This window comes from Solanum verrucosum, unplaced genomic scaffold (assembly GCF_900185275.1).
Source record: "Solanum verrucosum unplaced genomic scaffold, falcon-dt-bn FXZP01000188.1, whole genome shotgun sequence".
NCBI lineage: Eukaryota > Viridiplantae > Streptophyta > Magnoliopsida > Solanales > Solanaceae > Solanum > Solanum verrucosum.
Window position 1 is genome coordinate 1,697,939 of NW_026020409.1, and position 26,778 is coordinate 1,724,716.

The window sequence follows — 26,778 nt, forward strand, 5'->3', positions numbered from 1 at the left end:
GTTAGTTATTTTCATAAGTCATTCTTAACATGTTTTCATTCCTAAATAAAGATTGTTTACGTGAAAGCATAAGTGGCTAAATACCAAGACTGGGGTTGTGGGATCCATGCCGAAATTCTAGTTACGATTTCTTATAACGAGTAAAGGTCAATCTGTGTTTACAATCTATAGTTTCTAGCTTTCAACATCATTATAATCTAGTGAGTGCACGTATTAGATAAGCTTGTATCTGGTAGTTGTTCGAGAGAAAAATACCAGTTAGAAAAAAGCTAAACTACATTAACAACTTCGTGTTAAAGCTTGAGTTCGAGAGAAAAGAATTTTCACACCATATCATTGTAAGCGAGGGTCAATGTTAGTAACACTTTAGGGTCGAGAGAACATGAGTGATAATTATCTGACTAGGCTGAGAAGTGTCAAATGAATTTAACTAGCAATGATTCTAGAAAAATTGAATTGCCTGGCACTCAATTATGAAAGAATACTAAAAGTATCGTTATGGTGAAAATAATCATGGTTTCTCTTAATTAACTAAATCAACCTTACAACGAAATAGTCTGGTAGTCATTAATCTGGAGTTTGACTACAAGTTTGGGTACTTACAGCATTTCAACCAAACCCAATTTACATTATGTTGTTGTTTATTTAGGAGATAATAACAACATTCGAATAAACGCGACAATGAAACCTTATCTGTAAAGAAATTCTATGTGGATCGACCTCAGCTCTAGTTGAGTTCTGTAAATTGACATCAACCGTTTACACTTCTTATTTGAAGTGTAAGTTTGGACATATCACGACGTCCCAGCCTTACTAGTGCAACAAGGGCACGATGCTGATTAATGCTCAGATTACACATCTTCCAATGTTAGGTGTAGACAATCTTTATCTAGTATAAACCCAACGAAGAGTTGGGGTCGAACCCACAGGGAGCGGTACGTGTTTGAATTGAGTTAAGAAGTACAAACGTTGTCTAATTGGTGATAGGAATATAAATTATCAAAAACATATAAACAAGTCTAAGGAGTTGACAATGAATGTCAAATGGGGGTTTGGGTTGTCAATTATCAGCTAAAACACAAACGAACACAAGGGAAACAACATTATAGAGGGGAATTGTCGGGATGTGATCAATTATAGGCTAATTTTACTATATGGGTCATTGAAATTACTAACGAATTGCTAAACTTCAGTGGGTAGGCTAGACTATAGGTGTAATAGTTTTCTCTCGAACAACTACCACGATTCAAGTGATTTATTTCGAACATCAACAAGCTTAAAAATATAAACAGCCCAAAACCTTAATTTATTTACTCTCTCGAGCTAGATAGGTAGAATCGAGTTTAGGATTCACTCTCTAGAGTAAACCCATACCAACCCAATAACTACAATCATCAATCGAAAGCTTTGATTCTAAAACCTCTTTTTCAAGCAAGCCCAGAACTCTAAGGTAGAATTGCATTTGCAACTACAATTCATAGATTAAAACATAGCTATCAATTAAACCCACTTCAATTAAGCATTTAAATCAGTAAATAACAATACACATAAGCTAATTCAGACCATAATCACATGATCACGCCCCAAGAATTGGGGTTTTAGCTAAGCATCATAAAAAGATAAAATAATTACCAACTAGATTCGCCATCAGCTGGGTAAAAATGCTCCAAATTGATTAAGTTCAAAATCTCACTTACAAATCCTTAAAATTATGCTTAAAAAATTTCAAAGTCTACAATGAAAACTGAAAAACTCAAAGAAAACTCTAACACTCCAACTAGGGGATCAGGACGTTTTACTCTTTATTTAAAATTCCAATTTATAGTTGCCCACTTTTTGGCCTGAAAACCATTGGGCAAAGTAAGTCGCACCTCGCCGACACGATCGGCGATCCGCCGACTACTTCATTCCATCGCCAATTTGCATTGGCCATCAGTCCTCAGAGTTCTGTTAATTTAGGCGATCACAGTAGTTGTCGCGGAGTCGTTCGGCAATCCGTTGACTGCCTATTTTTGTCTCCAAATTGATTCTTCCCCAAGGCTGGCACGCTGGAACTTTAGGCGAGCGAATGAGCCACTCGGTGGTCTTGGCAATCACCAAGATCTCTTTTCTTCACTTCTTCAGCTTGTTAGCTCTTTTTTGCCCGGTAGTGTCCCTGCCTTGCTCCTAAGCCTTCGTAGTTGTAAATCAACACTTTAACATCAGTTTAGAGAATAAATTATGCATTTAAGAACACTTATACTATCAAAACAAAGCCCTAAATGAGTCGAAATCTCAGACTCATCAACACCCCCAACTTAAACTTTTGTGTGTCCTCAAGTAAAACTCAAGATCAATCAGTTCAACAAGGATGTCTACAAACAGTGTTTCATAAGACTCAACATAAATGCACACAACAAGGTTCAAACTCCACATACAATGATCAATTGTACACTCAAAATTTCAAATTGTGACTCACCATTATCAAGTGTACTTAAGCTCACAATGCTTGCTTCAAATGCAAGTTCAAGCTCAACAACGTTATTCAAATGCCCTCACAACAAAGATGATTCCATATTCACACAAAATTTCTCAACAATTTAATGTCTCGGAATCACATACAACTCTCACACTTACAAAGATGAACTCATGCATGACTCCACCCATAGGCTTGCCCTTATTTTCCAATCAACATTTGTTTTAGCTCACTCAAGATCACAAAGGTCTTTTAAGGCTTGTAACGAGGCTGGGTGTCAAGGTATGGTCATTTAGGCTTAGTGGCTTCTACCTTCATGAAGTATGGCCTGAAAGTCACTTTTTCTCCTTCTCTTTCACATTCAAACATGATCATAATCCACCCCATTATTCAACCAAACATGAATCACCGGACACCCCATTTCTTTTACTATTTTCACACACTTTATTTCACAACTTTTCCTCTTTTTCAAGGTTTTTCTTTTATTTATTCTCTCTCGTTTTTCTTTTTTTTACATGGAGGGGTTCCATATTTTTCCCAACAATCCATCAAAAGGGGAAATTTTTCACACTTCTTGACTTTTCTTCTTTTTCACCACACCCCCAACTTAGGCTTTTGACCTAAGTTAGCTATTCAAACAAACCAAAAATTCATGAAGGTTATGGGTTATGGGATAAAGAGGTCAAACTTGTACAAGTTTCTTCCATGAAAAGGATAGGCTCAAAAGGTGCTAAGCAAGGTTCACACATCTCACAAGGTTGGCCACAAAGAGGTATATTGTAAAGTTGGTTCACTTTTCAAAATTCTTGCCTAGGATCATTTCAGTTGCTTGCTTCACTCAATCAATCGAACCAACCGGGCAAATTCTAGTTGTCATTAAGCACAATGTTCAAGACAGCCTCACCACACAAGACATTGATACAATTATCAAACAGGACTCCTCACTTTCTAGCTAGTGTGTAATGTTCATCACAAGAGACTTAATCGACAATCGGGTCGTCACAACTAGATGCTCAAAGTTCACATATTGCCTATGTAACTTTGTTTGTCTCATCGTAGCTGCACGTTCATTTTGTTCAATTAAAAGCACTATTCAAGTCATCGGTATTGACCACAACCGACACTCAAGTTTGCACAAGAACAACCACAATCACACACAAAAGAGGTGGAAATATTTTTAAACTTGGTTCAAAACTATTTTCATATCAAAACAATGGGCCACAACTTATCAACAATCACAATCCAACTACAAAGATATATATATACATATATATATGAACCAATAAGCTCCAATATTCACAAAAACACAATAAATTTAAACCCAATATTAACAAAACAACCTAAAAGAGGTAGGTAGTAGGTATGGAAATACCTCACCCCACCAACAAAATACGCAGTTTTCCTCAAATGCCAATAAAACAAATATAGTCTAAAAAGTCAACAGAAAATGAGTCTAAGAAAATCATCCTGCCAGGCTAGTCCTAGGGCGAAGTCTGCATATCAGCTACTCCCTCTGTCTAGGCATCCGTGCCTGATATCTCAGCGTCCTTGGCTCCACTAGAGCCCACCTTGGAAGTGTCTCGGAGCGATGCCTGTCAATCAGTCTCAAACATAGCACCCTCCAAGTCGGCCAAATCCTCATACACTGTCTCCTCAAGGTCACCAAGCTACTCCTCATATGTCTCAGCCTCGGACTCAACATCAACATCATCAGCTCTAGTGTCATCTCTGGTAGTAGTCAAAGGAATATGAGTGCTTAGAACATTTGGGATCTCCACAGTGCCAAAGAACATGGACAAATCAGTGGACTTCAGCTCGTCCACATCTCTACGTAGCTCAACATTGTCGGCCTTCAAGGCTGTGACAACATCTGCGGCACCTTGGCCCTTCTCACACTCATCCATCCTCACAGTAAGGGCATCTAACGCCAACTTATGGCCCTTAATCCGAACATCATACTCCCTCATATCAGCTCTAATGGGCGCCAAAGCAGAAGCAATTGCCCTCTCTATCATCATAGGAATAACAGCCTATAACTGGGATGCATGTACATCGATATATTAGGCCAAATGGCCCATTTTCTATAGCATCACCTAGGTGATAGGAGGTCAGGAAGCAGAAGCAATAGCAGTAGAAGATCTAGGGGGAGGGGGTGCAGTAGAAGTGCTCGAAGTCTAAAAAGGAGAGGAGCTAGAAGTATTTAATATCTCACTGGCCTCTATAAGCATAATTGCCTCTTTAGACAACATGTAAATATCGACCTCTAGGATGTAGCCAACGGTGTTGTCCTCCTCATGTCAGTCTTGTCCCGCATGTACTCGGCCTCTATATGCCAAATGTCAGTAGAAGAGGTGGGTGTCACCTCGACATCCCTCTGCTCATCTCTCAAAACATGGGCCCATTTTCACAATTTGGTGATCAACACCTGAGACAAAAGTGAAGTCTAACTCTACTTGGCCCTCATGGTGATCTCCTACTCAATCAATTGTCCCAAATTGATCAATGATAGACCCTAAACATGCTGCCTTTGGTGTTTGAGGATGTACTCATTCTGGGATGGCATAATAGTGATGATGAACTTGAATCAGTACCTGGCAGCAATATTTAGGTCATTCTTCTCTATCGAGGAACCTGCCTCTATCCACCTCTGGATGACATCGGAGAGAAGGGGTGCCAGCAAACCCTTAAGGTCCTCCAATGTCTTCTTCTGGACAAAATCGATGTACTGGTGCATAAAATTATAAGTGCACCTGAGTACCTAATTGATGTCTGAACAGCAGCATTTAGCATTCTTGCCTCGAAAAATCACAAAATCTATCGGCTTGAAGGCACTAGCCTTCTTCTTCCCCTTCGGTACTAGCTCATCGTAAGCCGAATAGAATTTTTGGACCCAAGTAGGAATGTAGGGGCCTCGGGTTTTAGTGAAAATCTTGAACTTGTGGAACTTAAGAGTGTTCCAAACCTCTGGATATATGTCCACCACACCGTCTGTGAACAATCTCTTATACTCTAGAATGGTCCTCAAATACCCGGCCTTTAGTAGTTTGAGAGATCGGGGAGGAGGACCATGAACAGGTGGTGCCTGCACTACTGTGTGTGCTAGAGAAGGCATTGGAGCTGAAACTGAAGAGGTAGGAGTCGGAGGCACTGGGATCCTAGACGTTCATCAATTTGGAGCGTAGCTCTGCTCTCTTGGCCTATAATAACTGGTCATCCCAGGCTCAGAGATAGAAGCCTGAGAATCACTCTATGAGTCACCCTCACTGTCGAAGGTAGTGAGGCGTGTCTCGTAGACCCCCTCACTGTCTGAATTGGCCTCATCCGGTGTCACAATAACGGGTGCCTTTCCCTTTCCCTTACCACCCTGTCGAGGTAATTTAGAAGTCTTTCCCCGTGAAGCAATCGCTTCCTCATGAATGAAAACTTTGTGTGCCCGCTTTTGGGGTGGCATGTCTCTACCGGTGACTTCGAGTCTATCCATTCCTGCAAGAACAAGTGGGAAACGTTAGTTAATGTTAATAAAAATCTCAGAAAAGAAGATTCCAGAAAGACTCACCGAATCGATCGGCGAGTCACCAGCCCACTTTGGCGAGCCAGGTCATGCTCGCCGAAAGTTACAGTGCAAAAATATCCAAAACTTTAAGTTGGTTGACTATGTCCAGGGCATTTCAGCAGATCACCGACACCATTCGGTGAACTGGAAGTAGCTCGCCGAAAGTTACAGATTAATTTCAGAGAAAAGGGGCTCAGATGGGCGATCAGAAGATACATTAGGTGAATCGTCAAGCAAACTCGGCGAGCACAGGCATATCGCCGAATGTTACAGCACTCAAACCCATAAAATAGATAAATAAAGGATGATCTAGGGGGACTTAGGAGAATCGCCGAACCACTCGGCAAACTCGACCCAGCTCGCCAAACAGCCCTTCGTGCCAGTTTTTCACCCTGTTCTTCAAAATCAAGCCCGCAGCCTACAACTACAAAATTAAACACCAAAAACATGCAATTAACACTAGACCCATTAGACCCATGCCCTCGGGGTACTCAGACTTTACTTGATTTGGCCAAAATTGACCAATTGACTTTTTTTTACCCTTCAGAATGACGACAACCGCTCTATCATCAAGCAATTTTTGAAAATTAGCACAATTTCGGGTAACTCAGACTTCACCCCGCTAGACCCAACACATAATAAACACAATCAAACAATCTACTCACAATTTACATGGAATCAACCATTTACTATCATTTAAGAACAAATTCTTTTAAAAACGAGCAATCCAACAATCATACAATGATAAAAATACACTACCCAACGATATTCAAAAACAATTTATCACAAGCATATGATTTCAACCAACAATTAAGTTCAAGGTTTGGAAAACCAACCTTTTATGCCGATATTTGTAAAGTTGGGCGACAAAGAAATCCCAAAAATCAATCTCGAGCAAAGATACCACACAAAAGAGAGAGTAAAAATGTGAAAGTACTAGAATTTTAAAGCCAGAGTGAAAGTGCGGAAGTTGAAAGAGTGAGAAACTGAAGGAGTTTTTTGAAGTTTAAACCGTTTGGCCTTTTAAAACCTTTCATTTCGCGTTCCAGTCGGTGACATAAGTCGGGCTCGTCGACCCACTGGGTGATATGCCAAGTGGTGCTTTAGCTCGCCGATTTTTACAGAACCTCTGGCAAGCCAGGTGGTTCCAACGGCGGTCCAGGTCGGGCTCGCCAACCAGTTCGGCAAGTTGTCGATTGGACTTTTGGCTCGCCTAGTTGCCATTTTCCCACCATTCAGACTTTTCAAACTGCACATTCAACATCCATTATTTAAGCAACATAAATAAATGAAATAAACCTTGGTTTGCCTCCCAAGATGATCCTCATTTAACGTCGTGGCACGACGTGGATATACTTTAAAGGATCATTCTTCGGGTTGGCCAAGGTATCACTTGGTAGGCCCCTTTTTGGCCTTGGGTTCAAATGAGATGAAATTTGACCCATTTGAGTTTCCAATTGCTTGATTGACACTGAATGGGAGGTGACCGTCTGATTAAGTATAGAGACGTCCACTTTTATTAATTTCAAAACTTTGTCTAACCCTTCTAACTTATTGAGAATGCGTGAAAGCATGTCTTCCGTACGAACATCTGAGTTAGCCCTTTGTTCCTTAGGCTTTTGAAACTCATGAGGTGGGATGTATCTGTCCTTGTCACCCTCTCTTTCCTTCCAAGTGTCGTTACAGTCACTCCATTCTCTATCACATCTCTCCATCCATCATCTATATTCCAACCCAAATTTCCACCCGACCTTGGGTAGTTTGAACAAAAACCTCCTCCTTGATTTGCACGAAAGTTCACTTCCTCATTATAAAGCTCCTCAAAATGCACCTCATCAGGGTTTGAGCCCCCAATATCCACAACATTAACACTCTTCAACCCACTTCCCATCACATTAGTCGACAATATATCCATCTGGGTCATCATTTTTGCCATATTTTGGTCTCTCTCTTGATCCTTCTTGATCTGCTCTTTTGTCATCCTAAAGGTGAGAGGAGACACTTGGTACAAACAAGTGTACCATGCTCTGTTGATCTTTGTCATGCCATCAAGGAGTTAAGATGTGACCTCATAAGGTTGTTGCAATATACCTCTGGGTAAGAGTTAATCCACAACCCCTTTGTTCACCGAGTCAAGACTCTTATAAAAGTATTGTAGCAGGACATTGTTGGGAAGACCTTGAGTTGGGCATTGAAGTAGAAGCTTCTGAAAGATCAGTGTAACACACAGAAAACTAGTACGTGAAAACTAGAGCCTTACGTGAGAGTTTTTGAGTTTGATGTGGGGTTTAGAAGTGTAAAATGGTTTCCCGAACATAGGTTGAGCGGTTTAGGGGTTAAATGTCAAGGTACGACCCCCCAAGGACCAACCAAGGGTCCTTTAGGAGAACCCTAAAGCCTAACCCCAAAGCAGCCCAAGCAGCCCAAAATTGGTGACCTACGGATAAGACCTACTAGGCGTAGGTCCATTCACACCCCGTAGCACAAAGTCGTGGGTCAAGAGACAAGTTGAGGAGCTGCAGACCCAAACCCACGAGTGACCAGTATGGTCCATCGGTCCATCCACGCCCTGTGGGTGGGGGTCGTGGATGGGGCCTGCAATGCTGCCTCAAAGTCGGCCAAAGGTAAGACATTTTAGGAAATTCCTAATTTAATTATTTTAGTATAGGGTCATTTCAATTCATTTTAATACACTTATATAAATACTTTTAAACCTTTAACTAACCTATTTAATTGATAAATCACAAGACCCTAAAACAAAACCAACTCCCTCCCAAATATTTCTCTCACTAAAACCTCCATTGGAGAAGAAGAAGAAGTTGAAGTCTAGGGTTCAAGAACTCATCTTTTCTACCCAAATTCGTGAGGAATCTTCAGCTAAGGTATGGTAGTTTTGATTCATGGTTATTTTTTCATCCATGAAGTCCTCAAACTCTCAAATTCAAAGTAGAAAAGTCTCCAAACCTAGGGTTTTCACTCCAAGTCATGGATTCTTTCTAAAAACGTTCTCAATAATTTAATTATCTTATATTATTGTTTAGTTGCTGATTTATTGTGGTTTTATGATAAAAACTTCCATGAATTACCCTAATTTCCCAAATTGGATCTTACAGTATGGGTGTTGATTGGTATTAGTAGAATGTTATGGAATTATGAATATAATGAATTTATTACTTCAATCATGTATTAATTGAGGGATTTCTATAGTTTTGATGTTGAATTTCCTCCAAGAACCCATGAACCCCCATGTCCCAAATTTGTGACTTTGCGATGGGGGTGAGTTGTAGTGAGATAAATATCGAGAGATTATACTTTTAGTAGTTTAGTTAATTTAATCATCTCACCATCCATATATAATGTATTAATTTTAGATTGATTGGTTGAATGTGATCTATAGCCTTGAGGGGCAAAACATGAGAATTAGTTATGTGTATGAGACTTCTGTGATTACAATTAGATTGCTTTGATAGTAAAGTGAATGCATTATAATCAAATTGTTGTGTTGAGTGGATGATTATCCTCATTTTCACACTTAGGTATGAACATCATACAATGTGAAAGGTTTGTCACATATAGTGATTTTAAGGGTTGAAGACTAGTCTCCCCTAATGAATCTAGGAGCTTTAACATGAGTTTGTTGGATTAAGTGTCAAGACACTCTTCCATAATTAGTAATTTAAGTCAAGACATAATATAAACTTAGTGGGAATTATGCTTAGCACCGAGTGGATATGAATATGAGATGGAAGCTTTTACACTAGTTGAGTTCGGGTTCCCAAAGTAGTTGTCTCATGAGATGGAAACCTTCTACCATAGTTAAGTCCGGGTTCTTAGTAGAAATCTCCTTCTCCCATAACAACGTTCCCCCGTAGGTTATTTAGCCATTTGATTCATTTACAAGCTAATACAATTTGTTCTACCTTAGGCAAGTAGAACACCTCTTTTCGGGGTGGGGGAGTCACCGGATTCCATGAATAAGCTCTCATGGTCTATGTTGGTTATAGCTGATTCCCACAAGGTCAAGTTTAAGATGAACTGTAGCTATTCAAGAGGTACTACTTAGTGTGGGTGAGGGTATGAGACTTCATCCATGCATTTCCCAAGTAGGCTTTGAGAGTAGTTGTGGTAGATTCCTCTTATGTCATGATTATTCATGTAGTGAATGTGCTTGTAACTAGATGGCTATTTCATTAGAAAAGTGCATGCATTCAACTAAAATGTCCATTTTAGCATGATTTCAAAGGTTTTTATGCATGGTTATCAAACTTAGTGCATTTTTGTACTAACCCATATTTCTTCTACATTTTCACAAAGTGTAGGGTTTGGCGATATTGACTTCCATATTCATGTCTAGGATCATAGTAGATCAAGAAGAAGAAGAAGCTTGGTGAGTCCTCATAGTGTTCGAGGGCTTGATCATTATGTCCTTTTAGTCTTTTCTTATGTTTAGACTTTTGTAAGGGTTGTGTCCCTAAGATTGTATTCAAGTGTTATAGATGGTTTGAGACATAGTGTTGGAAACTCCCACTTGTTTTTATAAAAGACTTCAATTGTAAAGAAAAGTTTTAAATTTCCACACTATTTCCTATGTTCTTATATTATGAGGCTTTTCAGAGTCTTGTACGCTGTGTCACATCTAGAGGGTAGCCTTGGGTCGTGACAAACATGGTATCAGAGCACAAGATTTTGGGATGGTTTTAGGATGTCTCAAACCATGTCTAGTCGAGTCTTGTTCATAAATGTGAAGCGTGACACATTTATGAATAGGAGGCTATTGGATGTTAGGAAAACTTCACTTCTTTATTCTCTTAGTCGTGCTATAGAGTTTAGCTTTATTAGTTCGTTCTCCTAATGTGTGCCTTATGGTTTTCAGGATATGACTACTTCAACAGCTAACATTGAAGGGAATGATGGAGACAATGTGGAGTAGGAGGTTCCCCTCCAAGCTCCTCCCCAAGCTCTAATTGTCCCTATAGGGGATAATGTGACTAGTGAGAAGATTAGACATGGTTTTCAATTATTGACTCAAGCCAGAATAGAAACTCTGGAATTTTATACGTCAAAGATGGAGGAATATCCTTTAGCGTTTATAGATAAGTTCTCCAAGGTGTTGAACTTTGTGGGAGTGACTCCAGTAGAGAAGGCAGATTGAAGGATGTTGCTCAAATGTGGTTTAGTCAATGGAAAGAAGTGAGGTCGGTAGAAGCGGGCCCTATGGAATGGGAAAGATTTATGAATGGGTTCTTGATAGGTTTTTTCCTTTAAAGATGAGAAAGGCCATGATACTTGCATTTGTTAACCTTCGGCAAGGTAGGATGAGTGTTGAGGAGTATGCTCGGGTGTTCACTAGGTTGTCAAGATATGTCTCACCTATATTAACCGACCCTAGGTTGATAATGAATAAGTTTGTGTCGGGGGTGTCCCACGTGATAGCAAAAGAATGTAGTATGGTTATGTTTGAGAATGGTATGAATATTTATCACATTGTGGTTCGTGCTCAAGGGATTGAAGAGGAGAAACTTAAAGAAAGGTGTAGAGAAACAAGGAGGTATAGACTTGATGATATTTCTCCTCATAGAGGGTTTGATAGACATGGTTGCTCTAGGTTCCAAAAAAACTTTTGCGGGCAAAGTTCCTCTAAAGTTTCCCCAAGGGTTAAGAAAGAAAGGGTATCAAACCCTAAGCTTCCAAGAAGAGTACTAGTGAATCCTCATGGCCTCCTTGTGGTAGGTGTGCTATGATACATTTAGGTAAATGCTTAGTGGGTTCCAATATTTACTTCGATTATGGTGATTCGGGCCACAAGATAAGGCATTGCCCTAAGGTTACTAGAAATTAAAGGGATAGTCGACGTAGGTCTCAACCCTACCCTTCATCCGGTTCTAGTGGTTCAAGTGCTAGAGCTCTAAAGAAAACTAGGTCCTTTTCTCTCCAAGCTAGAGGTGAACAAGAGTGTCCTCCAAATGCTCCTCTCGGTATGTGTTTCATGTTTATTTAGATTCTGGTAGTGCTTGTCTTTTGTGGCTTGATAAATTTGACATGATGGGATTTTATGTTGTCCTTAGTATAAATGGGTTTCATTAGGGTTATGTGTGTTTATTGGTAGAACCCAACTTAGTCATGATGAGTTTTAGGGTGTGTTGGAAGATTTGATGGATAGAGTGTTTAGAGTGATGCCTAGAGTTGTTGAGTGTGTAGACTTTTTTTAAAAGAGGGTAGAAGTGTAATTCTTCATGGTTTAGAATCATTATGTGTGATGGATGTGAAAGTTGAGTGATAACTTGTTCCAACCATAGAGTTGAAAGAAATGATGGCTAGAAATATCTGTGTAGGTTTACTCCCAAGGGGGAGATAATGTTCTTAGATAACAAGGTCGTTGAGTGTTCTTGATATTCATGATTTGGATTGGGTTGAAATTCTCACCTTAAGAAGTGTAGTGAGTTGAGAAGTTTATTTCCAATTTGGTAGGCTCATATGAGATCTTGAGTGGTGTTGGTAAGGTTGCTTCTGAGAAAGAGTGCTTAAATGATAACCTCTTTAATTTAGAGGTACTGGTAGAAGTCTTAGACCAGCAAGTTGAGAAGTAGAAGAATGAGGAAGTTGTTTTCATGGAAGTGTGAAGGAGTGGTCTTTGTGTGAGGGTTTTAGGTGAGGGTGCTACTTGGGAGGCCAAGGGCCAATGTGATTTCCCGATACCCTTATCTTTCCTTCTATTCCTCCTTTAGCTTGAAATGATAAGTTTCCCTTGACTTGTTTCATGATGGTGAAGTCTTGGATATTGTAAGTAGTTCCTCTAAAATTTCCTTGTTTTGGAAGTCATATGTGAATTATGTGTTTTCCATGGTTTCCTTAAAAATTATGCATGTTCTTGGTGAAATTCATGTTTTATGAGAAAATGAGTTCTTATGATTAATGTTCCTCATGTTGTTGTGCATTTAGTATGAGTTGCCTATTTGACTTCATGAGATGTGTTGATGAACATGTTTTAGTATGCTTTTGAGAGTAATTGCAATTTGGCTCCATGATGTTGTGTTGAGCATTATTTTAGTTGGAAAAGTTTGTTCCTCCTAGAAAATGAGAAATATAGAGTTTCGTGCATATTGGGTTGTTAGATGTAGCTCCTACGCCCTCCTATTGCATGGATTATGTTTTGAGATGGAGTTGATGTTTCCTCCTTTGAAGTGTGCATTATTTAGATGTTTCATGCATTAGGGGATGTTAGCCTTGAGTCTTTAATTCCATAAAGTGTTTAGAAGTGTCATTCGAGGATGAATGTTCCCAAGTGGGAGAAAACTTAACACCCAGAAAACTAGTAGGTGAAACTAGAGCCTTACGTGAGAGTTTTTGAGCTTGATGTGGGGTTTAGAAATGTAAAATGGTTTCCCGAACTAAGGTTGAGGTGTTTAGTGGTTAAAAGTAAAGGTACGACCCCCCAAGGACCAACCAAGGGTCCTTGAGGAGGACCCTAAAGCCTAACCCCAAAACAGCCCAAGCTGCCTAAAATTGGTGACCTACGGATGGGACGCACTAGGCGTAGGTCCATCCACGCCCCGTAGCACCAAGTCGTGGGTCAAGAACCAAGTTGAGGAGCTGTACACCCCAACCCACGAGTTACCAGTACGGTCCGTGGGTCCATCCACGCCCCGTGGGTGGGGGTCGTTGATGGGGTCTGAAATGTTGCCTCAAAATCAGTCAAAGGTAAGACATTTTAGGAAATTCCTAATTTAATTACTTTAGTGTAGGGTCGTTTTAATTCATTTTAATACACTTATATAAGTACTTTTAAACCATTAACTAACCTATTTACTTCATAAATCACAAGACCCCAAAACATAACCAACTCCCTCCCAAATATTCATCTCACTAAAACCTCCATTGAAGAAGAAGAAGTTGAAGTCTAGGGTTCAAGAAGTCATCTTTTCTACCCAAATTCATTAGGAATATTAATCTATGGTATGGTAGTTTTGATTCATGGTTAGTTTTTCATCCATGAAGTCCTCAAACTCTCAAATTCAAAGTAGAAAAGTCTCCAAAACCTAGGGTTTTCACTCCAAGTCATGGATTCTTTCTAAAAACATTCTCAATAATTTAATTATCTTATATTATTGTTTAGTTGCTGATTTATTGTGGTTTTATGATAAAAACTTCCATGAATTACCCTAATTTCCCAAATTGGATCTTACAGTATGGGTGTTGATTGGTATTAGTAGAATGTTATGGAATTATGAATGTAATGAATTGATTACTTCAATCATGTATTAATTTAGGGATTTCTATAGTTTTGATGTTGAATTTCCTCCAAGAACCCATGAACCCCTATGTCCCCAATTTGTGACTTTGTGATGTGGGTGAGTTGTAGTGAGATGAATATCATGAGATTATACTTGTAGTAGTTTAGTTAATTGAATTATCTCACCATCTATATCTAATGTATTAATTTTAGATTGATTGGTTGAATGTGATCTATAGCCTTGAGGGGCAAAACATGAGAATTGGTTATGTGTATGAGACTTGTGTGAATACAATTAGATTGCTTTGATAGTAAAGTGAATGCTTTATAATCAAATTGTTATGTTGAGTGGATGATTATCCTCATTTTCACACTTAGGTATGAACATCATACAATGTGAAAGGTTTGTCACATATAGTGATTTTAAGGGTTAAAGACTAGTCTCCCCTAATGAATCTGGGAGCTTTAACATGAGTTTGTTGGATTGAGTGTCAAGATACTCTTCCATAATTAGTAATTTAAGTCAAGACATAATATAAAAGTGGGAATTATGCTTAGCACCGAGTGGATATGAATATGAGATGGAAGCTTTTACACTAGTTGAGTCCAGCTTCCCAAATTGGTTCCTTTTACACTAGTTGAGTCCGGGTTCCCAAAGTAGTTGTCTCATGAGATGGAAACCTTCTACCATAGTTGAGTCCGGGTTCTTAGTAGAAATATCCTTCTCCCATAACTACATGCCCCCGTAGGTTATTTAGCCATTGGATTCATTTACAAGCTAATACAATTTGTTCTACCTTAGGCAAGTAGAACACCCCTTTTCGAGGTGGGGGAGTCACCGGATTCCATGAATAAGCTCTCATGGTCTATGTTGGTTATAGCTAATTCCCACAAGGTCAAGTTTAGGATGAACGGTAGCTATTCAAGAGGTACTACTTAGTGTGGGTGAGGGTTTGGGACTTCATCCATGCATTGCACAAGTAGGCTTTGAGAGTAGTTTTGGTAGATTCCTCTTATGTCATTATTATTCGTGTAGTGAATGTGCTTGTAACTAGATGGAAATTTCATTAGATTGTAAGGCGACTTGTAATGTTGTATCCTAACTTGCATTGTTGTCATGGGTTGCTTTCCTTGATATAGTTGACTAAAAGTGAGTGTTTCCTTGTTTATGAGAAATAGGCTAGGAATGAGGTTAAAAGATGGTAAACATTAATGAGGATCTAAAGTGACTTTCTTAGTATAGGTGGGAGTATGGAATCTTGCCTATGCATTGCACAAGCTTGCCTTGAGGTAACTCAAGAAGTGTTTTCCCTTTTATCATACTAAAACTAGATTGTATTGACTATGTATGTGTTCCAAATGGTATTTCTTAGACTCGCTAGTTGTGATTGTTACCTATCATGTTATAGTCTATGCCTTATCATGATGTCTCGTATGCTTATGACTTGTGTTTTCACACTAACTTCTAAATTATGGTTTAAACTAGAAAAGTGCATGCATTCAACTAAAATGTCCCTTTTAGCATGATTTCAAAGATTTTTCATACTTGGTGTATTTTTGTACTAACCCATATTTCTTCTACATTTTCACTAAATGTAGGGTTTGGCGATATCGACTTCCATCTTCATGGCTAGGATCATAGTATATCAAGAAGAAGAAGCTTGGTGAGTCCTCATAGTATTCGAGGGTTGACCATTATGTCCTTTTCGTCTTTTCTTATGTTTAGACTTTTGTAAGGGATGTGTCCCTAAGATTGTATTCAAGTGTTATAGATGGTTTGAGACATATTATTGTAGACTCCCACTTGTTTTTATAAAAGACTTCGATTGTAAAGAAAAGTTTTAAATTTCCGCACTATTTCCTATGTTCTTATGCTATGAGGCTTGTATGAGGCTTTTCGGAGTCTGCTACATCGTGTCACATCTAGGGGGTAGCTTGGGTCGTGACACTCAGCCACGTCTTGTGGATTGGTTCACCTTTCAAATGTTTAAAACCTTGAATACTATCCCTTTACGTCATCATTTTTTTATGGGGGAAAGTACCTAACATAAAAGGCTACGGTATGCTCACCCCAAGTAGTAATGGAATTTCTCGGTAGATCAGCTAGCCACTTTGTAGCTTCTCCCAACAAAGAATGGTAATAATCGAAGACAGACCGAGTAACATATCGCAAGTTGAAATAACTAGGAAGAAGTAAAGAATTGGAAATAGTCATTTTTGGAAAGAATATAAAAATGTGGAAAATGTGTTAAGTATGTTAAGTTGAGTTTTTGGTCAACTTTAAATGACCATAACTCCTAGATCAGGATGAGTTAGGTGTATTTCTAAATATTGTAGGAAAGATCTTGGAATAATCTTTCAAACGCCGCCAAGTTTGTGTGATTTTCAGTTGGTATGTGTGAGATATGCCCTTTGGAAGTTGGGTTGTAAAAATAAGGAAATGTCCAATCCGGATTTTTAAAGGGTGTTTTGGTCTTTTCCATATCCTATTATTTTAATTCGTTTTTAGTTAATTAATTAAGGGTCAAAACTGAATTGGTTCAGTTTAGATAATTGAAAGTTTACGCTAGGGTTTTTGGAGAAAGAACGCAAGAGGAGAAAAGAGGAGAAAGAGCAAAGTTCGTCGTTCTTGAAGGTTTAGCTTGTGGATTTCGACAAGGGTTAATCCCTAAAGAGGTATGTGAGTCTTTCATAGCATTGGGTTCGTTCACCCTCACGCCAATCATGTTTATTTCAGCGAATTTCGTTCTAGAAAGTTGAAAGTTGATGAATCTTGAATGGTGTTCTTGAATTTGTTTTTTCGTTCTTAAATTGGGCTGAATTGAGAAGTTTCTGAGATCTTTACGTCGAGTTTTAGAGTTTTTTTGAGTTAGGTTCATGGGTACATATGTTGGGTATCTTAATCTAAAGAAAAATTGAGAAGAATAGTCGAGTTTAAGTGAATTGGGACTGGAAAACAAAAGAAGGAAAAAGTCGGGCGAATCTGAGCAGTGGGGCCGCGTCGCAGACCTGCTCCTCAGATTTGAGAAAAATCTCTTCGCGGAGCGGAGCGGTCACGGACCGTTCTGCCTTAAAAATTATTTTCGCGACCAAAAATTTAAATACACCTCCACCTCACAGACTAGCAGGCAGTGATTTCTTGATCATTTCTCATGTTTAGCTATCTAAAATCATTCCTAAACATCATGAGATCTTTCCTATCACAAATCACAATCCTTGAATCCATAATTCAATTCAAGGAAAGTTAAGAGTCAAGTCAAGAGTCGAGTAAAGAGAAGTTCATAATGTTTTCCAAAAGTCTTTTACAAATATTTAACTTTGTTTTAAGACTTGATTTTTGAGTTGAGTAAAGAGTAAAGTTTGAAGTTCATTTCTTCAAAAGAGTATATCGGGACTATGTATTCCCAAAGATTAATTTTTTTTCACATTTAAAGAAGAAAGGAAACCTTGATTTCCAAAAGTTAAATGTTATTGGCTTATGTTCATATTTGAGTTGCCACTTTGGCTAAGTTAAATGTTTATTTCTAAAACATTATGAGTTAAGTTTGATATAGTTGAGTTATCTTGCATTTGAGTTCTTTTATTAATGCTTAAAGTCTTCCGCTGAGTAAGTAAGTCAGGTCAAGGTTTTTCTTGGGGCCAACAATGGTTCTTGAGTGCCAGCAACGTCCGGGGTGTAGGGTCGGGGAGTGACAAACTTGGTATCAGAGCACAGATTTCAAGATTCCTAGGGAGTCTATGAAGTCGTGTCTGTAGAGTCCTAGTTATCGGTGTGAAGCGCGCCGCATCTATAATTAGGAGGCTGCAACACTTCAGAAATTTTCTCACTTCTTTCATACTCATTTCATGCATTAGAGTTTATCTCTAAAAGTTTTTCTCTAACTCGTGCTTGCGCGTAACTGATAAGAAAAATGCTATCAAAGACACTTCATCCAATACTAAGTGTCAACAATCGTTATGTAGTAATATAACCCAACTATTGAGTTGGGGTCGAGTCCCAAGGGAGCGGTACGTAGATGAGAATTAATAGGAAGTAAAAATATGCTTTAGTCAATCATAGCTAAAATCATTTACGAATAGTAAGTAACATAATTTAAGTCAAGGGTGACACAAGTGTCAAATATCAAAGGGGGTTTTGTAATCAATTATCAACTAAGACAGCAAATAATATGAAAATACGAATATGGAGACGGGATTCTTGGGATGTGATTGGATTATAGGCTAAGGTAAACAACCGGGTAATTGCAATTAATAGTAAATCGCTATAAATCAATGAATAAGCTAGACTTTAGTGGGGATAAATTTTCTCTCGAACAATTTACCCCAAATCAAATTGGTTTCTCTCGAACACCAATAAGCAACAATTAAGCACAGCCTTCGCTTTAGTCCATTCACTCTCTCAAGTTGAATGTGTGGAAAAAGGTTTGGGATTCACTCTCTCGAGCTGAACCCATGACAACCCAATACCAATAGACCATCGATTCAATAGTTTTGGTTTTAAAACCTCCCTCTCGAGCAAGCCAAAAACACAAAGTTAAGATTGTATTTGCAACTACAGCCCATTAAATTCAACCACAACTACTGAACAAAATCACTTTTAAACATCAAACACACTATCATTTAACAATACCCAACAGTTTAATCAACCCATAATCACACCCCAAGAATTGGGGTTTAAGCTAGACATAGTAAAAAGATAGAAATCGATACCAAAATGTGTTTCAATCAAGTAGGTACGATTAATATTATCTTTACAGATGTCTAAGATGAAGAATCTTCAATACCCACTTCCAATTTCTCAGAAATTGAAATCTTCAAATCTTCAAAGCTAAGGAAAAATGTCTCCAAACTCAGTTCTAAACTCTAAAATTGAATAAAAAACTTGATATTCTAAAAATTGCATACTAAACTAAAAAAAATTCAAACAAGTATTTATTGTTGTCAAAAAGTGTGTTGTGAAGGACCAGTCGGTGCAATAAGTCGGGATCGCCGATCCACTCAGTGATCCACCCTTTGGTCATTTGTATCGTCATTTTTCTTTTGCATTCAGCATCCTTGAGGTCCTCTAACTTTGGGCGATAAGGCACTGCATCGCAGAACTGTTCGGCGACTCATAGACTGCTCCTTTCTATCGCCGACTTGATTTTCTCCTTCAGGCATGGCAAACTGGAACATTAGGCGACACCAAGGCCATTCGGCGACTCGCCCAATGGTTTAGGTGATCCTCAGGCCTTCTTTTCTTCATTCTTTCAGCTACCTTGTTCCTTTTTGCTCAATAGTGTCCATGCTTTGTCCCTAAGTCCAAATACCTGAAATTCAAGGATTTACATCAATTATTGAGACAAAATATGCATTTGAGGACACTAAATCTATTAAAATAAAGCCTTAATGAGTCCAAATCGTGGACTCATCAGTAATGGATTGTGAATTGGGCTTTGCCTGAGGAGGCCTTCTTGGGGTGTTTCTTTCCCCGTGATCTAAGAGATGGTTGCCGACATGAGGAGCAAGATGGGTTGATTCATTATTGGTTTGTCTCGCCTGTCAAGCAAGGAAGGCAAGACATCTATGCTAATAAGTGACATGGACATAGCAGAACTGATGATCCATGTGCAACAAATTGATGAGGACAAGTTTAGGGATAGAGAAGAGTTTAAGAATAAGAGGGCTAAGGCATCAAGGAATGAATTCGGGCAGCAAAAGAGTAATACAAACCGGTCTTGTTTACAACATAAGCAGAAAGGACATACTTCATCATCTGCTAGTGCACTTGGACCATGGAACATAGGTGAGTACAATAGCCAGAATTTCAGAGCTAGACCTACACATTCTCAAGGAAGTGTTGCACAAGGAGGTAATGAGACTCTTGCATGTGCTAAGTGTGGTAGGAGCCACTCAGGGGTGTGATGGGATGACTCCACTAGCTGCTTCAAGCGTGGCCAGAATGGTCATTTTATGAGAGAGTGTCTTGAGAACAGGCAAGGTAATGGTAATGGGGGCAATAGAGCCCAGTTTTCTTCATTTGCTCCACTAAATAGAGCTGCACCTAGAGGGGGCTACTTCCGATACTGGCAGAGGAGAAAAACCAATTATATGATATTAATAGTCGCCAAGAGCAAGAGGATTCGCCAGATGTTGTCACTCGTATGATCCAAGTCTTTAACTTTAATGTTTATGCTTTGGTAGATCCAAGAGTGAGTTTATCCTTTGTAACTCCGTATGTTGAGATGAATTTTAATGTTATTCCTAAGCAACTTAGTGAACCCTTCAGTGTTTCTACACTTGTTGGTGAGTCTATTCTAACAGAGAGAGTCTATCGTGATTGACCCGTTTCTGTCAATCACAAGAGTATCATGGTTGATTTAGTTGAGTTAGACATGATAGATTTTGATGTCATTATTGGTATGGACTGGTTTCATGCCTGTTATGCCTCAGTTGATTGTAGAACTCGAGTTGTCAAGTTTCAGTTTCCAAATGCGCCAGTCTTAGAGTGGAAGAGCAGTTCAGCAGTGCCTAAGGGTCATTTCATTTCGTACATTAAGGCAAGGAAGTTAGTTTCCAAGGGGTGTGTCTATCACTTAGTCCAAGTTAATGACTCTAGTGTTGAGATACCTCTTATTCAGTCAGTTTCAGTAGTAAAAGAGTTTCCAGAAGTTTTCCCAGATAATCTTCCTGGAATCCCTCCTGAGAGACATAGACTTCGGTATAGATGTTCTTCCAGATACTCGTCCTATCTCTATTTGTCACGACCCGAGAGCATCCCCAAGTCGTAACATGCGTATTCGACCTCTTGGAGGTCTCATACAAGCCCTTAGCATTCATCACATTAGATATGTAAAATAGTGCGGAATTAAAAACTCTTTAAATAAAATCCCATAAGACTCAAAGGTCACTTTTAAAACATCATTCAAAAGTACACAAGCGGAATACTAAGTCTCTTAGCCATCTTAGACATAAACGTGAAAACATACTAGGGACACGGCCCTTTACAATCAAAAGAAGTCTATTAAGTATATTACAAGAACCTTATCATAAAACTAGAATAGAAAAGTCTTGTCCTCGACATATGAGGACATACCACAAGATCTTGGAAGAACTTCAAGTTCCAAGCTTACTATAGAACCCGCTTACTTTTCGGAACCTACACTTGTAGAAAATAGAGAAATATGGAATTAGCACAATTAAGTACTAAGTATGGAGACCATGCAAAAACATGCCAAAACGGACATTTACAAGGAATAAATGCTTTCATATTATTTTGATAAAACCTTCACTTCACAAGTATAAAAGACATAATACAAGTCAATGTTCACATATAAAACCATAGCCAACCATATACATACTCAACATATATTCATATACAACCCATGCTTAACTTTAAAAGAACACACGCCATTTCATTACCGTAGGACCTCTACCTAATATAACCTTAAGACACACTTGAGTGAGACAAGAAGTGACCGCCCATACAACCTCTTCAAGCACATTTAAGTGTTCCTCAAGATTACCTTAGATAAGGACATTTCCTTTATAACATAACAACAATAGACCAACATTCTTTAAGAAACCATTTAGGAGACATTCAAGCACATAAGGGGACATTCACATAATAGTCGTTAGACTTAGGGAGCTCACTTTAGTATTTTCAAAGCCTACTCGTGCCATGTGTAGACAGCATCCCATACTACCACCTACACTTTGTAGAACCTATCCAATAACTAGAGTGCACATCCCACATGATGGGAATAGGCATAACCGACATAGACCATACTAGCTAGGCATGGAATCCGGAGTCTATCCTACTCCGTGGAGGTTGTTCTACTTGCCAAAGGTAGAACTAGTAAGCAACCAATGTAGGCACATGGTTTAGGGGATGTCCAAGGAAGTTCATTGTGCCTAATCTCATACTCAACTAGGCCACCTTCCTAACCACATCCACTCGGTGCTAGCCTTGTTTCCCATAGAGTATTCAATCACATATGTACTTAGAGAGGGTTCCTTTTCTAGTTCAACCAACTCATAGTACCTCTTCCCAAGAAAGGCCCCATCTCTAAGTCATGGCCGATCAAGGTTCATAAGGATAGCTCATTTGACTTTCTTAGATAAGGATTTTCATGCCGTTCCGGCTCCATCTATCTCTAAGTCTATCATCTCACTCAAGAAGGGAACTTCGCCCTAAGGCCCATCCTTCAAGGTTATACATTTACTTAGGAAAGCTAGACTTATGAAAAGGCACCATTTCTTAGTTATGTTGATTCAAATCTTGGCCTAGAATTCCTCTTTTAGCATTTATAGAAAGGGCACCATTTCTTAGTTCTAGCCCACTTCACACATTCATGTATTCAAGACTTTAAGTAACAAGGAGGGACACTTTAGTCTACCAACCAAGTCACAACATTTTCATTCAAGGATACTTCATAATCCAACATCTTTTCATATATACATCATGAAAAAAAAAATCATACTTTAAATCACAATGCTATCCACTTTACATAGGATCATCACAAGATCACATAAACTCATTCACATCATACCTTCACACATATAGCTTCACATAAAACTTTACATATAGCTTCATATAGGACTTTACATATAGCCTCATTCATATATAATAATATAACAATACAATAACACTCATATAATGCCCTTCATGGCCTCAATTCACAATACTACAATATTCCAATATTATGCAACAACTTCCCCAATGCCTTCATGGCTACAATTCACAATAATACCACACAAGAACAAGATATAACACTTCCACCAAAGGTGGATTCAACCTACCAACAACAATCGTCACATATGGACATTTAAAGAGAACATACTTTCAATTACTCTACAATAACACTTTGTACAAGATCACCTTATAACCATAAGAATACCTTCACATATTTACCTTCACATAGTACTATAACACTTCATAACTTGATAACACTTTAATTCAATAGATAATGCCTTCAAGGCCATATTCATAATACAATCCATAATTAAACACCTCCACTATAAGTGGATCAAACCAAGCAAGAACAATTATATCAATAATATGAGATTAAGCCAACTTACCATCCTCCAAAGCCATCCTCAACATTAATCAATACATATAGAAAATCATAAACATCAACAATACAATCTATTCTAAGCATAAATTCATCAATACCCAATCATTATCAACAAACCCATTTCGTAAGTCAAATATAGAAATTTGTGAAATCAAGGGTTCATGAGATTTTTCACTTGAAAAACCCAATTTAATATCAACAATATCACAATCCATCATTTAAAACCATTTAATGCAAGAACCCTTGAGTAGAGTAACAAATAGAAGTTTTTCATAACTTTTGAGAATTCGAAAACCCTTTGAAATTGGTTCTAAAGCGAAAACTAGCTTTAGATAAAGAGCCACCATACCTTAGTATTGAGAAAACCCACGAAAATTTGATGCAAGAAACCTTCAATTCGAAACCCTAGCTCCAACTTGACCTTTGCCTTCAATGGTGTTCTAGAGAGAATCCCTTTTTTTTTAAGAATGAATTAAAACAAACCTTTTTAAAAGTTTTAATACCATATATAGAAATTAGAAATAATATAAAATATACCCACTTTTTAATTTAACTAAAATTAATATTTACGAAAATGTCCCTTGCCTACATGGACCTACCAAATAAAACTAAGGCAAAGTCCAATTTTTATTTTGGAAAATTTCATAACTCCAATTTATGCTTAAACTTTAAAAATTCATACGTTAGGCTCTAGTTTCACCTATCTATTTTTAGGGTCGCTACACTATTACTCCCTAGAGAATGGCATCAACATAGTTGAAAAAGTTAAAAGAGCAGTTGCAAGATCTCCTAGAGAAAGGTTTCATTCAACCAAGTATCTCACCTTGGGGCGCTCTGTTCTTGTTTGTGAGGAAGAAGGATGGTTCCCTTAGGATGTGTATAGGTTACCGTCAGTTGAACAAGGTTACCATTAAGAATAAGTATCCTCTTTCGAGAATTGATGATCTCTTCGATCAACTTCAGGGTGCCACTTGTTTCTCTAAGATAAACCTCATATCTGGCTACCATTAGTAAGAGTAAGGGAATGTGATATTCCAAAGACAGCTTTCAGGACCCGTTATGGTCATTATGAGCTTTTGGTCATGTCCTTTGGTTTGACCAATACCCTTGCAGCATTCATGGACCTTATGAATAGAAGTTTTCAAGCCTTATTTAGATATATTTGTTATCATATTCATTGATGACATACTAATCTATTCGAGGAATGAGGAAGATCATGCTAGTCATCTCAGAATAGTTCTCCAGATTTTCAAAGATAGAGAGTTGTATGCCAAGTTCTCTAAGTGTGAGTTTTAGCTTGAGTCGGTGGCATTCTTAGGCCACATTGTGTCTGGAGAGGGAATTAAAGTTGATACTTAGAAATTAGAGGCAGTGCAGAATTGGCCTAGACCCACATCTCCAACTGATATTAGGAGTTTCTTGGGGTTGGCTGGATATTATAGAAGGTTTGTCGAGGGATTTGTATCCATTTCGTCTCCTTTGACCAAGTTGACTCAGAATATAGTAAAATGCAATGGTCTGAAGCTTGTGAAAAAAGCTTTCAGGAATTGAAAAAAAAAAAGGTTGACTACTTCCCCAGTATTGACCTTACCAGAAGGTACTCAAGGTTTTGTTGTGTATTGTGATGCATCTAGAGTTGGTTTGGGTTGTGTGTTGATGCAGAATGGCAAAGTTATAGCTTATGCCTCCAGATAGTTGAAAGTTCATGAGAAGAATTACCCAACCCATGACTTAGAGTTGGCTGATGTGGTATTTTCTTTGAAATATGGTGCCATTATCTTTATGGTGTTCATGTGGATGTGTTCACCGAGCACAAGAGTCTTCAGCATGTGTTTAGTCAGAAAGATGTTAATCTCAGACAAAGAAGATGGTTAGAATTACTCAAGAATTATGACATGAGTATTGTTTATCACCCAGGTAAGGCTAATGTTGTTGTTGATGCCTTGAGCAGGTTGTCTATGAGTAGTACCGCCCATTTTGAGGAAGATAAGAAAGAGCCAGCAAGAGATATGCATAGTGGTAATGAATGGGGCTGAATCATCATTAGTGTCAGAAGAGCTTTTGAGCTAGTTTTCAGTAAAGAATAAGAATAAAGCTCATTCTTCAAAGATTATACGGGAACTAAGTATTCCCAAGAGTTAAAATGTTTTTCACATTTGAGCAAGAAAGGAAACTAAGATTTCCAAGAGAGCTTTTAAGCTAACTTTTTGAGTAATTATCTCAAACCAAAGAAAGAGTTTTGTTTTTACAAACATATGAGCTAAGTATATTTTTGAAGTAGTATTAAGCACCGATATGGGGACGAGTATGAGTTCAGATAACTCACGTCTCCATAAACCATGTAGCCATTATGGGTAGTAAAGGATCATAATTTTTAGATGATTCATTAAGATGCTTTTATCATAGACTAGTGGATCCACTTAGTTAAGGTGTCCTATATGACGGCAAAGTATAGGATAGTTCTGGCAGCGTGGTCAAGACGATGTATCATCACTTAGGCTCAGAGTGGTGGTTGTCGGTTAGAGAAACTCCCACAGTATTATTTTGTATTTTTATATACATCAGATATATTTGTATTTTCATATACAAACAGAGTTCATATTGTATATTTGCATACATATAGAGTTATTATTGTATTTCTAAATACACAGAGTTGAAAACCATATTTTTAAAGCCTTTCTTTATACTACATTTATTTACACTGCTTTATATTGAAATGAGTTCAGTTAAGTTGAGTTGAGTTGAGGCAGGTAAGTTATTCAATGTACTGATGCCAGTTGGCCTTCATCGTCTTATGATGCAGACGCAGGTAACCAGGATCAGTCAGTTGGTGAGCCTCATTGATTTCAGAGGATCCTTCTTATTGCTTTCCAGTATTCAGTTCATTATGATGTTGTGGGTCTTGTCCCAAAATCCATCTTAGTTATTAGAGGCTTCATAGATAGACAATCAGTTAGTTCATTTGTCTTTACTTTGTTATTGGCTTATGTTCATATTTGAGTTGCCACTTTGGCTAAGTTAAATGTTTATTTCTAAAACATTATGAGTTAAGTTTAATATAGTTGAGTTATCTTGCATTTGAGTTCTTTTTTTAATGCTTAAAGTATTCCGCTGAGTAAGTAAGCCAGGCCACGGGTTAGCTTGGGGCCAGCAATGGTTCTCAAGTGTCACCCACGTCCGGGGTGTAGGCTCGGGGCGTGAAAGACCAATTCTTGAGAGATATACTTGAATGAGAAAGGTCCATAACTGTCGATGAAATTCTAAATGTGCTCATTGGGATACTCATGAGCCAGCCCTCCAAACAATCCTTTCATTTATAAAAGCTGAAGCATTGTGCTAGTGACATGAAAAACAGTGTTCCCTTCAGAAGGAGGAAGATGTATAGCCCCAACACCACCCAATTGGATAAGGTCATTAACATCATTCAGGTTTCTGATATCATCTTGGTGACCAATTTGGCTACCATTGCTTTCGTTAACACTTA